The sequence below is a fragment of the Ranitomeya imitator genome, chromosome 2, assembly GCF_032444005.1.
Source record: "Ranitomeya imitator isolate aRanImi1 chromosome 2, aRanImi1.pri, whole genome shotgun sequence".
Taxonomy (NCBI): Eukaryota; Metazoa; Chordata; class Amphibia; order Anura; family Dendrobatidae; genus Ranitomeya; species Ranitomeya imitator.
Genome location: NC_091283.1, coordinates 39,620,689 through 39,628,791, shown reverse-complemented (window position 1 = coordinate 39,628,791; position 8,103 = coordinate 39,620,689). Strand labels below are relative to the sequence as shown.

The following is an 8,103-nucleotide window of genomic DNA, read 5'->3' as shown; positions in this document are numbered from 1 at the left end:
TATCGAAGAAATGTTACCACTAACATGAAGTACAATATGTCATGAAAAAACAATCTCAGAATCAGCGGGATCCGTTGAAGCGTTCCAGAGTTATAACCTCATAAAGTGACAGTGGTCATTAAGTACCAAATTGGCTCTGTCACTAAGGGTATGTGTCCACGTTCAGGATTGCATCAGGATTTGGTCAGGATTTTTCATCAGTATTTGTAAGCCAAAACCAGGAGTGGGTGTTAAATGCAAAAGTGGTGCATATGTTTCTATTATACTTTTCCTCTAATTGTTCCACTCCTGGTTTTGGCTTACAAATACTGTTGAAAAATCCTGACCAAATCCTGATGCAATCCTGAACGTGGACACATACCCTAAGGGGTTAAAGTATTGTCTACGTCCTACCTACACATCAACGTTACGCGATATTCTTCACACACACAAATGTCATTTCTTTAGCTCTAGAGATTGACATCTTACAGTATGTTCTTAGTTTTATGTTCTTCCTATATATTTAGAAAATAGCAAAAGTAATATATGTTATAACAATCAGCTCCTTTCGGGTAATCTAGCTTTTATTTTCTACTTCTCCTTTCTTGGTCTTCAAATAGCATAACCTTCTCATTGCCGCTATCACATCCTTGTTTTTCAAGCTGTAGATTAGGGGGTTTAATATTGGGACTGCAGCTGTATTAAACAATGAGGAGAGTTTATTGGACTCTAAGCTGACTGATGAAATGGGTCGGAAATATTGGTAAGACAGAGTGCCATAAAGGAGGGTGACAACGGTCAGGTGTGAGGAACACGTGTAGAAGGCTTTACGTCTGCCGGTACTAGACCGTATCCTCAGTATGCTACTAATGATAAAAGCATAGGATATAAAAGTGAGGACGAAAGGGGTAAAAGTGGCAAGTAATACTCCTTCAATAATTATGTAGAGCTGCAAAAGAGTTGTGTCGTTACAAGTAAGTTTCATGACAGGTATAGGATCACAGAAGAAATGGTTGACTTCCAATGACGTTTAGCATGTGAATGAGGATATTTCCAAGAGGCATGGTATGATATTTATAGAACCCATGATCCAAGAGGCACCGGCCAGAAGAAAACAGGTTGTGCTGTTCATAATCTCATTGTATCGTAGAGGGTTGCAGATGGCCACGTAGCGGTCATAGCTCATAGCCGTCAAAATCAACAGTTCATCACAAGTGAATGACAAGAACAAAAATATTTGTGCAAAACAGCTACCAAACGAGATGGTTTTATCTCCCGTTAGGAACGAAATAAGAGCTTGATGTAGAGCTACAGTGGAGCAGGACATGTCCAGTGTGGATAAGTTCCCTAGAAAGAAGTACATAGGAGTATAGAGATGATGATCAAGGGTGACCAGAAGAAGAATTGTCATGTTACCACCAAGAGTGATGAGATAAATAAGGAGCATCATAAGGAAGAATGGAAGCTGTAGTTTGGGGATATCTGACATACCTTTAATAATAAAATATGTCTTCCCAGAGGTGTTGTTCAGATCCATAATATGAGATGTAATTAAATCCTTTAGAATTATTTTAGTTACAGTTTTTAATACATTTCAATAATGTTGTACATCTCTAGAATATGAAAAAAACAGGCAATATTTTGTTATAGTCTTTTTGTATTTTTTTGTGATTTTTTTTAATGCCATTTCTAGTGGTCTCCAACCTGATGGAATTCACACACCTTCCACGTCAGAGCGAAGAGGAGCAGCTTGCATTAATGGGATGCACTGTGCTATTGGCAATATTATTGGGGATATTTTGTTGTTGGGACAGTTATTGGTATCGGTATTAGACTGTGGTGCCAAAGGCCCACCAGTAGACCACCAAAGAACAGTGCATCCTTAAATTTGTGGTCCAGTGAAACTAAGTTACCACCTATCGATAGATGCTGGGACCCTCACTGATTGGTAGATGGAGTAATTTTTATCCCCATCATCCTCATTCAGAATTGAGCCACCATTGCCCCATTCATTCTCAAAGGCGCCCCTGGGAAAAGGCAAGTGCATAGTTTGACAGCCCCAGAGGGAATAAATTGAGCAGGGGGTTGGCATTCACACTGCAGTTGCATTGTAACTTGAGGTAGTGGTTATAAAAATTATTCTTTTATTTGTTTGGATATATTTTTAGACCTGTAATTTTTTTGTTTTTGCAATGATGGAGCGCTTAGATTGATTATTATAGATGCAAATTGCCTCTTCAGATAAAAAGAGGAATTGAACTCTGTAGCGCCACCTGTTGGAAGTAGCGATCCTACAAGTCACAATCAACCCTTTAACGAGTCGTGCAATATGACTTAGGATAAATAGCCAAATCAGTATCTCAATTCACAGACACGGTGTTTCGGGCTGTTGGCCCTCGTCAGTGCGAAGCATGAGAACTGATTTGGCTAGGTGAGAGGCTCTGGACTGAGGTCTAAGGGGTAAGGTTTCTCCTTGTGGAGAGTGACATACCAGCTCTTGCTTGTCAAAGTAAGGAGGCTTATTCGCCGTGCAATGCTCCTCTTGGAAATTTAATATGCAAATTGCCTCTTCAGAAAAAAAGAGTACTTGAACTCTCTAGCGCCACCTGTTGGAAGTTGCGATCCTACTAGTCACAATCAACCCTTTAATGAGTCATGCAATATGACTTAGGATAAAAGCCAAATCAGTATCTCAATTCGCAGACATGGTGTTTCAGGCTGTTGGCCCTCGTAAGAGCGAAGCATGAGAACTGATTATTTTTGATTGACTGATTATTATAGAGCAATCTATAGATTATTGGTAGCATATACCAGCCCTAGAATCACACTTCCCATTCCATCTTCCATAGTTTGTGATCTTCGGCTGTTTCAAGGGTAGCGGAAGAATTGCCTCCTACCTGCAGACATCAGTGGCTCTTATTTTGATTAGCCGATCTTGCGTATCATCAATGTTGTGGTGCAATTTCATCTTTGAAAATAAAAAGAAGAGCTGCGGATGTTGGCAGATAAGAGGCAGTTCTCCTGCTCCTGTGCTGAAGCCACAGACCACTGCCGTAGCCAATGAAATGGGATGCGCGAACACATTCGCACCATCTCGAATTAGCACCCAAAACATCAACCAACACATTTAAAGATATTCACGCCTTACATGCAAGTTCTTGCTTATATACAAATTTTTCACTTATATACTTGTGACTAAAAATAATTTTCCCAATACAGTTTTATAACATTTTTTTTGTCTGTTTTTGTTTTTTTAAGTCACTATCCATAACAGACTGCAGAAAGAGTAAACAGGGTCCGTCACAACTACACCTTTACTTTAGAATGAATTTCTAGGCTAATTTTTTATCTAAAGAAAAGTACAAATTTGATCATAAATCAACTTCCATTTTTGGTCATGTTACATCCCCAAAAATGGAATAATAAGCTGCATGCTTGTCCAAATGGTACTGATAAATTTAAAGGTCACCCTACTAAAGAAGCTCAGACACAGTGATGGGCCACAAAATGTGAAGACGCATTCTAATTTTTTTTTGTAAAGCAGAATTTGTACTGACCTGTAGAAAAATAGGTGACCTTACATTTTGTAAAATTAAAAGACTATTTGTGCAAAATGACAATACAGACTAATATAATGTTAAGCACATAAGGCTAATATACACATAAAACCAAGGATTAGCCAATCTTTTCACACCTGGGAAGTTCACAAAGATACTATGATTGGTGATGGTATCTGTTGTAGCTGTTTGCGTTCTGACCCAATGTCAGACATGCCAGATCATCAGTGAGGCCAAATGAGGAGGTTACGCCCGTCATTTACAAGCGCGCTTGGAGACAAAGGAATCACACAAGTTATGTGAGCAAAGTCACTTTTATCTGATGTAATGCAGCAAGATGCAGTATTTTATACCATTTACAACAAATGTAACTCTCAATGTAATTCATGTAGCCCTCCCCATTACCCCGAGTCATACTGACCTTTATTTCTCATGTACCCAGAACATGCTGTTTACTGACTATTGAAAACATATAAGATAAGAAGTATAAAATCCTTGAAGAGGAGACTAAGAGACTACAGTGTCATAAGAATACATTCTAGCAATTAAAGGCAAAACATAAACCCTTCTATATCATATTCAAAGTTTGTAATCTGCGGTATAAGTCCATGGAATGTATGTGGATGGTGCCCCGGCCGGTAGCACTTTCCCCAAATGTTGTCTTCTAAACAATCGAGTTGCAGGGTTTAGTCTGATATTACTTCAACTACGGGAACTATCCCTGATAAAGGAGAGTGAGCTTCTTAGAAATAGATCTCACATCTCACAGGAACCGACAACTACATTTTTGAAATGATAGTATTTGGGGAACGTGCTATCGGCCAGGGTATCATCCACATACATTCCGTAGATTACACACTTTGGATACTATGACCAAATCTACCTTTGGAAACTTACTGTTTGTGAACAGGTTGGCTAATCCTTGGTTTTATGTGTTTATCATCTTATGTATATCACATTATTTTAGCCTGTATTGTCATTTTGTAGGAATAGTTTTATAAGTATATATTTTTTGCAATTCTTTGCTGGAATGAGAATATTATTAAGCCGCAGGTGATATAGATAGGTATATGTTGTTAGGAATGCTAACGGAGAAAAGTATATAAATTTTACATTTTAATCTCACGGTGATTGTCATAAAAACAAAGCCCAAAAGAGATCAGTAAAATTACTGTTTTTTTTCCAATTTTATCTTTACCTTTTACAAAATATTATATGATAAGCTAATTGATCTTATTTATTTGTCCAACTTAAACAACAAGCTTTTATACAGCAAAATGAATGTAAAAATGTTATTGGCTTTTGGAAGAAAAGAATGAAAAAACAAGAACGTCCAAGAACGTACGAAGTAATTTATTTTTCCTCTATCATATGTCATAAAATGTATATTTGCTGTAAAGCTGGAAAAAAATAGTATGCAGATATCAAATGTAAGTTTTGCAATGGACCTAAACTTACTTGAATATAGAAAATAAGAGGAGTCAGAGTTTTAAATACGGTAGCCTATACAACAAATAGAAATACTGTTGTGATGAAGCAGAAGTAAAGGATGAAGAAATCTCTGCATATCCTGTATCAAACAATTATATTAATAGTGTCTCTGTACATCTGGGAACTAATCCACAGAGACAGAAAGACCTGATGTAACACATTAGTACTTATTAGACGCTAGCAAATTTTTTTTAAAATGCAATTTTAATACAAAGCAAAAGAGGGGAGAAGCCAGCGCTGCTTATGGTCAGAACGCAATACATAAAGTGCACATGCGCATATTGATTTCTAACTGTATTTCAAAATGAGACATTTAGCAAACAATTGATCAATTCTTTGAGCCACCCTGCCACGTCAAGGCATTCTCATAATGGGGCTGTTCTACTCTACGTTTTTTATATTCGCTGTGCCCTGCCCTAGGCTCTGTTTAACTGTGCATCTGTGTCTCAGCCTGTCTCACCCTTTATCTGTGGTGCTGGTTGGGCAGTGTGGAGGTTGGACCTGAAATGTCTATGTCTGGACCTGGTCAACCTTTATCTGCATTTGCCCTTTCTGGCGCCATGGGAGTGATTCAGAAACGTTTCAGGTACAGCTTGCATTTACTGTGGTCTTGCTTTCAATACATTTAGGAGGCCTTTATGGCACAGCAAATTTAAAAAAACGTAGAGTAGGACTGCCCCATTATGAGAATGCCTTGACGTGGCAGGGTGGCTCAAGGACTTGATCAATTGTTTGCTAAATGCCTCATTTTGAAATACAGTTAGAAATCAATATGTGCATGTGCACTTTATGTATTGCTCTCTGACCATAAGCAGTGCTGGCTTTTCCCCTCTTTTGCTTTGTTATTGGTATGTGGCTGACCACCACTGTTTCCGTGCGTGCTGGGTTATGTACACCATTCTTTCTGTGTTCACTGTGATTGATAGGCTGCTGTACACACATACAGCAGCCCTGCCCTCCCCTAGGCTCTGTTTAATTGTGCACCTGTGTCTCAGCCTGTCTCACCTTTTATCTGTGGTGCTGGTTGGGCAGTGTGGAGGTTAGACCTGAAATGTCTATGCCTGGACCTGGTCAACCTTTATCTGTGTTTGCCCTTTCTGGCACCATGGGAGTGATTCAGAAACACTTCAGGTACAGCTTGCATTTAATGTGGTCTTGCTTTTAATACATTTAGGAGGCCTTTATGGCACAGTGAATATAAAAAACGTAGAGTAGGACTGCCCCATTATGAGAATGCTTTGACGTGGCGGGGTGGCTCAAAGAATTGATCAATTGTTTGCTGAATGTCTCATTCAAAACAAACACACACACAATACCTTCAATCATGCCCAAAAGCTGCCAAAACACAGCAAATTAGGGGACAACACCTGGAAAATGGCCTCAATTGACCCACAGTACAAGTTTTAGAATGGCACGCTAGCAATCAGCCATACATGAGTTATCAGGGTCTGGGCCAGCATTTACAGCTTTGAATTGAATTTCGAATTAAGACAAGGTTGGTGAGGCATTGGTATAGGCCTGCTGTACTGGGAGCCCTGATAGCACATGCAAGAGCTCAAACTGCTTTTATGCTCAGCCACACTCAGGTGGCAGAAATATCGATTTCGTAGACTACTAATGTCAGAAAACTGTAAGTATAGTAACATGGGTATGTGGCACCCCAGGAGTCCGGATGCCACAATGGTATTGCTTTCCTCACGGGGAAGGCGATGTCATGCCTGGAAACAAGGAGGGATCCCTTAATCAGGTAATACTGACATGCAACACCGTTCTGACTCCAGGCCAGAAGGGGGAGCTCTAAACCCGGCTTCAGGGTAGCTTCCCTATATATTCTGGCTGGAGGAGGAGTGAGTAAAGAGTCTGCTAGGGACAGTGAGAAAAGAGGAGACAAAAGGAGAGGAACCTGGGGTCTGGAGCTGCGAGTGGGCTCACCCCAGGGGAAAACGCCAAGAGACCGGACACTGGGGTTCGTGGTGGTGTGGGAGTTGCAGACCCAGCCACTGAACCCGGACAGCAGGAGATTGCAAGTCTCCTGTCCCATATAACACCTGCAGGTACCACAGCAAGTGAGGAACTTGAGGCTGCCAGAGAAAGGACAGTGCCCATGAAAGGTTCAAGCTGTCAGCCATACAGGTTGAGAATACAGACACTGAGAGGACTTGGGCAGAGCTTCAGGCAGCAAGGGTCAGATATACAGCGCAGAGGGAAGGCCTCCGAACCCACCTGGCTAAGTGGATCCCAAGCTGTTTCCAGGCTGCCTGGACCCCACCATCACCTGTTAGGCTACTTTCACACTGGCGTTTTTTGCCAGACGTCGCAATGCGTCGTTTATGGTAAAAAACGCATCCTGCAAAGTTGTTTGCAGGATGCGTTTTTGCCCCATAGATTAACATTAGCGACGCATTGCGACGCTTTGCCACACGTCGTAACCGTCGTGCGACGGTTGCGCCGTGCTCTGGCGGACCGCCGGGAACAAAAAACGTTAAATGTAATGTTTTTTGCTCCTGACGGACAGCTTTTTCCGACCGCGCATGCGTGGCCGGAACTCCGCCCCCACCTCCCCGCACCTTACAATGGGGCAGTGGATGCACCGGAGAAATGCATCCGCTGCACCCATTGTGCAGTGCGTCAAACGCTAGCGTCGGAATCTCTGCCCGACGCATTGCGACGGGGAGATTCCAACGCTAGTGTGAAAGTAGCCTTACCTGTACCCTGGACTGTACCTGAATTCTACCAGTAAAAGGTAAAGGAAACTGTTATCCCTGTGTCCTGCAAATATTTCCTGCACCCTCAGTCCTGCACCCGACCGTCAACCATCCCTCTTACCAGCTACAACGGGAGCCCTTGGGACCAAGCTCTACCTGTGGGGACCTACACCATCTAAGCTGCAAAACCATGAGCCCCAGAGGACCCCTTTAAGCAGCGTCGGCCACCCCTGGCAAAATACCACAGGTGACATCGTGAACACTACTACATTAGACTTTATTACCATTTTCATTAACCCCTTTTACTGGACGCCCAGGGCCACGGACCGGGTCACTGCCACCGTGACCACCCCTTTAAGAACAGAACCAGC

At 41.6% G+C, this 8,103-nt stretch overlaps 1 pseudogene; it reads right to left on the bottom strand.

Moving 5' to 3' along the window:
- Positions 1-556: 556 nt before the first annotated feature.
- Positions 557-5,076, bottom strand: LOC138666223 (olfactory receptor 8D1-like; annotated as a pseudogene).
- Positions 5,077-8,103: the final 3,027 nt, after the last annotated feature.